This window comes from Magnolia sinica, chromosome 4 (assembly GCF_029962835.1).
Source record: "Magnolia sinica isolate HGM2019 chromosome 4, MsV1, whole genome shotgun sequence".
In the NCBI taxonomy this organism is placed as follows: Eukaryota; Viridiplantae; Streptophyta; class Magnoliopsida; order Magnoliales; family Magnoliaceae; genus Magnolia; species Magnolia sinica.
This window is the reverse complement of record NC_080576.1, coordinates 35,812,576-35,820,817: the sequence shown is the minus strand read 5'-3', so window position 1 is coordinate 35,820,817 and position 8,242 is coordinate 35,812,576.

Genomic DNA, 8,242 nt, shown 5'->3' with positions numbered 1-8,242 from the left:
TCCAATCTACATGATCATAAGCCTTCTCTATGTCTAACTTACATAACAGCCCTTTAGATCCTGATTTGTGATATGAATCCAGACATTCATAAGCAACAAGAGCGCTGTCAATAATTTGTCTTTCTGGGATAAACTCACTCTGATTATCAGTAATAATTGAGTTCATTATACATCTCAACTAAGTGGCCAACACTTTGGCTAGAATCTTATACGGACCTCCAAGAAGGTTGATCAGTCTCTTGTCTTGCATAGATTCTGCCCCTGGAAGCTTTGAAATAAGGGCAATGAAGGAGGCTCCAAGCTCTTTGGAGAGACGACTTCAATCATGAAATTCACTGAAGAAGGCCATCACATTGGCCTTTAAAATATCCCAAAAAAATGAAAGAACAAAATTGGAAAACCATCTGGCCCAGGGTCCTTATCTCCACCCAAAGCATCTACCGCTTCCTTCACTTCTTCCGGAGAGAACCGGACTTTCAGGGACCTGGCTTCCAAATCTGACAGCCTATCAAATTGGAGCCTGTCAAGAGTAGGTTTGATCCAACCTTCATCCTGCAGAAGAGAGGAGAAGAATCGAATAGAATCATCAAGAAATAACAAATTTATCATTCGTGCAAACCCCATCAACTATCATAGCACTTATCTTATTCACTCTGGTCCTTGCAGTGGCAATAGAGTGGAAATAATTTGTATTCTTGTCACCTTCCTTAATCCATTTGCTTCGAGATCTCTGTCTCTAGGATATTTCGTTTTCTAAAACCCTAGTTGGGTAAGTATAGATTAACTGAGATATGTTGGACCAGCTTTGAATGTCCCAGGGGAATAATTCAACCGCAGAATTCGCAGTCATCAATTCAACAAGAATAGCTTATGTTTCAAGCTCCCTTTTACGTAACTCAGAAGACTTCCAGACAATGATCTTCTTCTTCAGTAACCTCAGTTTTTTACATAAACGGAAACCCGCACAGCCAACTATATTGAAACCCATCCACCATTCTTTTATTAGTTGCCGAAAGCCTTCAATCTTCAGTCATGATATGTCAAATCTGAACGGCTTCGGGCCCCAATTCTCCTTGTCAACAGAGAGGAGAAGACGGCAGTGATCAGAAATCGGTCTTGGAAGAGGAGATTGCGATAGGAAAGGGAAGGCTTCAATCCAATTTATCGAAATAAGAAATTTGTCCAGTCTAACCCGGATCGGATTAACCCGATCGTTGGACCAAGTAAATTTGGATCTGTAGAGAGGAAGGTCCATGAGTTCTTGATCTTCAATCTAGTTGGAGAAAGAACGCATAGCAGGTGTGACTCTTCCTTCGTTAGATTTCTCATTCGCATACCTCGTAATGTTGAAATCTCCTTCGATACACCAGGGACCACTGAACATCTGCCTAGCCATATTCAATTCATTCCAGAAATCCTTCCTGCTAGAATCTTGATTAGGACCATAAACAAAAGTAATAAGACAACAAAAATCAGAACATACCTCTTTCAGAGTGACTAAAATAGAGCAAATCCCAACCCAATTATCAACCATAAACCATAAAGATGATTTCCAAGCAACAAGGATGCCCCCTACTCTGCCAATTGCATTCAGGGACACCCACTTCACATTAGACGCCTTCCAAAGAGAACCCATCAGCTTGTCATTAAATCTCTGCCTTGCTTCTACCACAAATGTCTTTGATAATGCATCTTTTGTGTTTAGACCCCACTCCTTTGACATTCCAGGAGAGGACTTTCAACTAGGAATTGATCTACCTTAGCGTCCTCCTTTAGCAGAGCTCAAACTAGAACTATTGTCATGTTGCAAAGTCTTGAGTTCCCTGTTTCTACAAAGCTTGGATGGAGTTGTGTTTCTAGGAGATTTAGGCCCCAACAAAGGGCAGCCGCGATTCTTTATACACTGAAATAAAGTGATGAAATCATCCAGGTGGTAACCAAAAGATAGACCCATGCATCCCTGATCCATCTCTTCTTCTGGATAGAATCAACTATAATGGCCCTTTAAGTTGATTCTTCCTCTGCCATAACTTCTGAAGAGGCACCCATCCTATACTGAAGAGGCTCTGCTTCTATGATGTCGTTCCCGGAATCTTCCCGGAAGAGATCAATTAAGGCTTTATCTGACGAGGCATGTGATCGAGTCAAATGAGTAGGCGAAGTACAAACAGAAGATTGAATCCCCACTGAGAACCAGTAGGAGGATCATAGAAGGATGAGTCTGCAAGGTTCAGGGTGAGAGATAGGGGAGAGGGAATGGATAGGGGATTGTGGTCCGGAGGAGACTCTAAGGCTTGTTGGAGGGTTGCAATGGAAGGGGTAGATTGTAAGTCCCCCACTAGAGACTTAGGATCTGGTATGGAAGAGCCGAGAGGTGTGGAATTGAGGCAATGGATGAAAGAAGGGTCCATTAGCATGGGACGGTTCAGATTAGAAGTAGGATATCCTAACGGGTCCTTGTCACCCTATATGGATCCGAGAGGGTAAAGAAAATAAGTGGTTGGGATTCGAACCTCCTGATGAGCGGCACGTGGCCAATCACCTTTGCTATCATTGATGTTTTTCGTAGCCACCTGACATCTGACTCCGTCTCTCAAGGCAAGGGCCAGGGCACAAGGTGCATTATCGTCCGTCTGCATGGGCGATGGGAGAGAAGATCAGTCCCTAGTTGCGAGACACGCCGCACCTGATGATGTGTTGTAGTTAAGAAGCTGCGATATCTGACGAGAATGATCTTCTTACGCCATGATAGCCCTGTCATCGGCAAGAGCACGACACTTGTTGGGGGGAGGTTTAGATGGTCCTGGGGTATATGGAATCAACAACTCCTGCTGAATAGGAAAACAACCTGAACCCCGCCTACATGAATCTTCTTCCACCTCTGTATCTGATCTAGACACTGAAGGATTCTTTGTTTCTCTTAATCTCTATAAATCACCCCATCTGGGAAGCGGATCTTCCTTACCCTCCTATTGGATCAGTAAATGAATCTTCCTGCCGTTGACCGAGACTTGAATGGCTGGTGGTAGTAGATTGCCCTTCTTCTTACGGATTCTAACTTTGATCACCCCCATCTCTTCTCCCAGTTTCGTTTTGGGATCCAAGTCAATAAACTTACCCAATCTGGATACAACTAATAAAAATAAATCTTCATACCATAGTTCTAAAGGAACCCACCAGACCAATAGCCAAATGTTTTCGAATCCAAACATCGAGAATTCTTCCCATCTCAGGATCTTCCTTACTGGCCTTTCCTTATGCAACTCTCCTACCATTATCAGAAGATCCATGTTAAATCCTGGGAACGCGCTTACCCAGAGTTCGTTCAAACCAATGGGTTTGATGGAATAGTGCTCCGTCGGTAACCTACAACATTCATCCAATCAATTCTTGACTTCAGTAATGGAGGCCCCGTTTTTTGTTATCACCACCACCGAGTCCTGAAGCGCAGCTTTAGAGCTATTAAATGTTGCTTGTTCAATATAAATAATCTCGTCATCTTCTTCCACCATCTTCCCTTAAGCACTGTTCGCCTGCTTATGAGACCTCTCAAGTGATGCTTATGTTACTTACAACGTTGGGAAAGTCGGCTAACTTTAAGAGGTGGCCCAAGTTAGGTCGGCTATCATAGGCTTGTTCGATCGACCCTAGGTCGAATACGGATAACTCGATTGACCCCAGGTCGAACACATATGGATAACTGATAGTAGTTGGACCACACGGGATGCTCGCAGCAAAAAAAAATGTATGAGAACGACAAATTGAATCTAGGTTACCTCGTTCACATTGAATGAGTCTACTTCTAACCATTGGTGGTATGATCCACAAGACTCATGGGCTGGGCATGGTGGTATTAGATATCGTGTCCAGGTTATTGGCCTATCCTGGGGTGACGAGGCTCCCCGTAGTGACCAATGAGCAATCAAATAAGCTATGAGCCTAGTACATCAAACTGTAATGATGCTGCGACCGTTCCACAATTGTGTTTGGATAATGACTCTTATATCATTTGTGGGCGCCCTCTACCCGTCGATGGGCTGCCTAACCTTATGAGTCCTGGCTGTGTCATCCAGGTCCTTAATGATCGTCAGGCCAATGTTAGCCCCACATCGATTGAGGAGTTGTCGTTTAGATGATACATCTGAATATAGATCAAGGGACACGAGTAAGGAGTCGCTTCGGTTGCCCCCAACATCATGATTCAGTTGAGACCACGATAAAATAAGGGTACCCTAACTTCCCTAATATGATGTATGAATGGAACCTAATAACTACTCAACTAACATATGCATTCACCGTATTACATTAAATAAGACTTGAGATTTGGCATTGAGCTTCTTGTGAGGAAGTATTGGCATATACGAAATAGGCGTTGAAGTTGCTTAGGAGGGAGTATTGTTTGGAAAGAACATGCATCATGTCATATTTTCATATGCACATTTAATAAGAGAATTTAAGAATTGTTTGATTTCTTGTTTTATGATTGTATGTACTGATTGGGTTAACATGCGTAATTTAGAACTAATAGAATCACTGAGTTAACTACTCCGTCTCACATATGATGTTATTTTAAAACACCAACTAGACGATGTTGTTGATGCAAGTGTTATCGATATCTCCAGCGAGCAGGCTTGTATCGGCTTGCACTTCACCGCGAAGTCTTAGAACTGTCAGAAGAAATTAGAAAACCTTTCACTTATTTCAATATTATAAATGTATATGTTAGAGTTCTTGACTGGGTGTGCTTTGTGTGTTGATGTTGGGTATGTATATTATAGCTTGTATAATCCTTATTTGAGCGGACGCCACATTTTCATTGTAGTTTGATTATTAGCGCTATATTTATTGATTTTTGATATCTCTACCTTATTTTGAATTTGTTAATTTGAATTGTGCTACTTTAATTGCTTATGTGTGAAATGATTGTGAATCTGAACGAGGTCACACGCACATTTCCATTTGATTCAAACTCAGAAACTTGAAACCGGGTCTATGTACTCGAATGCTGATATTTGGGGCGTGACATTTTCACATGTGTCATTTCCATTGCTTTGTTCGAGGTCTCAATTCTAACCTGTTGACCGTAAGTTGCTGTCCATGCAGTGGATAACCTCCCACTCTTCTCATGTTCTCATGACATTCAAATTGCATCCAATAGGTTGGCCCACCATAGGTAGCACCTTATGAAAAACTCAGCCCCTTCAAATCATCTGGTGGGCTGCACCATAAGAAAAACAATGCACTGTCACAAATAAATGAAAAGATACAAGTGTGGCCCACCTGATGAGTGGATAGATCTGATATCAGGATAAGAAGACCCTCATCGTGGTATTGGACTTGTTGGATGTCATGCGCACCGGCAGGGTTGGAAGTTGTCCATCAGGTGTTCAGGAACTTATATATGGTACAACTGATTGGACTTCACGAGTCAGGTGGCCGTAGTTCTCGAAGCAAATCTACGGCAGTGAGAAACTTGGGTTCGAGTTTTCTAACACGTTATCCTGTTCGAATATCATGGTCCACCTGCTATGAAGATCCGCTTTAATTTTGGAAGGACTGAAATCTTCTGCAACACCTCTGCATAAAAAAACAACTCAAGTATATAGGGCCCACCATGTTGAATATGTGGAATCCGTTCCATCCATCAGGTTCTTTCCTCCATGTTAGGTACTAAGGCCAAAATTTAGCTAGGCCCCAGACTCATATGCGCCACACCACAAGGACAATGGGCATGCTATTCCAACCATAGGTTTATGTGTGGGGCCACCTTTGTGTATATCTTTCATCAAACCAGTTAATCAGGTGTAATTAACTCACCAGGATTAAGAGAATATACAAAAAAACAACCTCATTAAAAACTAAGGCGTGCCACACCATTTGAACTTTTAGCAGTTTCGAGAGAAATTTTATATTGTTTCTGTTGGTGTGGTCTATTCAAGTTCTAATTGAGATGAATTTCTAAAACTACCATCCAAATAATGTTTCTTACATGATGGGTGGAGTGGATTTTTGCATGTAAAATGTGGACCCACAACTTTTTGGGAGAGGACATCCACATGTATAGACCTGCCCACTGGATGGCTTGGATACCACACATGTATGCCATGGTAGCACATGCAGTGGCATTTAAACAAAGGCCCAATGCACACGTGTAGGCTTAGCATTTAGGAAAGCTATCTTTAGTACAGTTTAATTTTTCCATTAATCTAATGCGGATGTTTCTAGATAGGAAGAAATGACGGCTTTCCAAGAGCCCTGAAAAGAGGGAGACGGTGGATGTTTTCAGTAATTCAAAATCTTTGACTTTCCTCTAGCTTATAACATCAGCCGTATCCTTTAACTGTGAACAGCACATATGGAGTAAGAAAGCGTGACGCAACTCATGTAGGGAAATTAACCATTGGATTTGCCTTCTTTTATAATAAATACAATCATAAATTATGATAATTATGAGTTGGAATGTCCAAAATAATAATTTTCATATTTAAGTATTTCAATTTTTAATAATTTAAAAGTCATAAAAAGTAATTAAATAATTAGAAATATAAAACAAATCAATGCAAGAGCTTTTTCTTTTTACTACTTTTAAAAACTTCAATTAAGATGAACCCATCATATAAACTTTGATGAGAATGAATTATAAGATCCCAAGGCTAAAGATCCAGACCATCTGATTTTTAAATCAGGCAATAGTACTCAAGATGGGATGGACATTTGGATGGCTCGAGTTTCCCATGCATCTGATACTTTGGTAGGGGAAAAAAAGAACAGTAAAATATGCTTACGGTAGTGAGGCCTATATTTTGACTATATCTCATTAAAAAATACTGAAAGAAAAGTATAGGGTCATGTTTCAAAATCTAACAACAAAAATAATAATAAATACTTCTGTTCACTAAAAGATTTCTTATTTATTTGTTAGTTTGTTTTCCTATTTGAATAACATTGAAGATTAAGAAGACCATGGTTTTAATATTCTAACATATTTGATCGTAGAAAATAAAATATCACATACGAAATCAGCAACAAGTTTCAGTTTACAGCTAAGGCTGAGAAAAAAAAAAAGGAAATCAAATGATCAGCTGTCGACGAATGATGGTTGAATTCTTTATGGTCATCCTGATTTTTTTATTTATTTTTTGCTGAAAACGTAGGGCAAGAGAAATTTCCTGCAAAACATATCATTTGACATGACTTAGCCACTTACATATAAGAACATAAGGCTTTTTTATAATGCCATTGGTCTTTAATCTATTTTCTTTTCCCGGCTATTAAACTCGTCCCGGCTCCAGCACCATCTCTAAATCTAATAGATATATGAACCGGTAGAGTGCCTACTTTTGGGATCTTTTCTCTAGAGATGGACCACCCGATTGATCAATGGTTTGGATTTTTCACAGGTGTGTATAGTCGGCACACATGAACAAGTTGCCAATGGTTTACGTTATCTTTTATCCTTTTAAAGAAAAACAATATCAAGCTCTTTTACCAGTGGGAAAAATAAAAATAAAATAAAAACGATGTTTCAGACAAATGGGTTCAAAAGAATTTTGTTATTCTAAATCACACCTTGGAAAAACTAGTCGGCATGATCTTTGATTGGTCCACTTAGATGGGGGCATCAAGCATGGAAAGATTGGATACATGGATGCACCGGTTGGGAGGTGACTTGTTTGTAAATATGGCTTATAAGTATCCCCTCTAATATCCACTCCATCTATCAATCAGTGCTTCCATCTCATTTTAGTACATGAGTCTTATTGGGGGTCTGCGGAGATTCCGAATTCGAATCACATACACAATAAAAGATAAACGCAAACTAAGTACGTATATAAATACACTATTTTATGTGAAAAATTCTTGCAAAAAATAAAATAAAATCACAACGCAGAGTGACAAGCAAATCAACTATGAAAACGAATTATAAAAGATTAGATGAATTTACATATATGAAACCCTTCAAAAAACTATAGTCTCTCTCTATAACAAGCTTCTCTCTTTTATTGATACATATGTGTGTGTAGTATTATACTCAGAATAAGAAACAACTTATGCAATTACGTAAAACTGTGTACACCGTCAATTTAAGCATTGATCGAAAAATTATCAATCAATTAAGCTCTCATGTTCAATTAATCGAACATGTTCAAAAGTGTGCAGAAAATTTATATGAATTTTTTGAAGTATGTTGATTGCTCGAACATCGAAGATCAATAGATCAAGCCTATCCAAAATTGTCCAG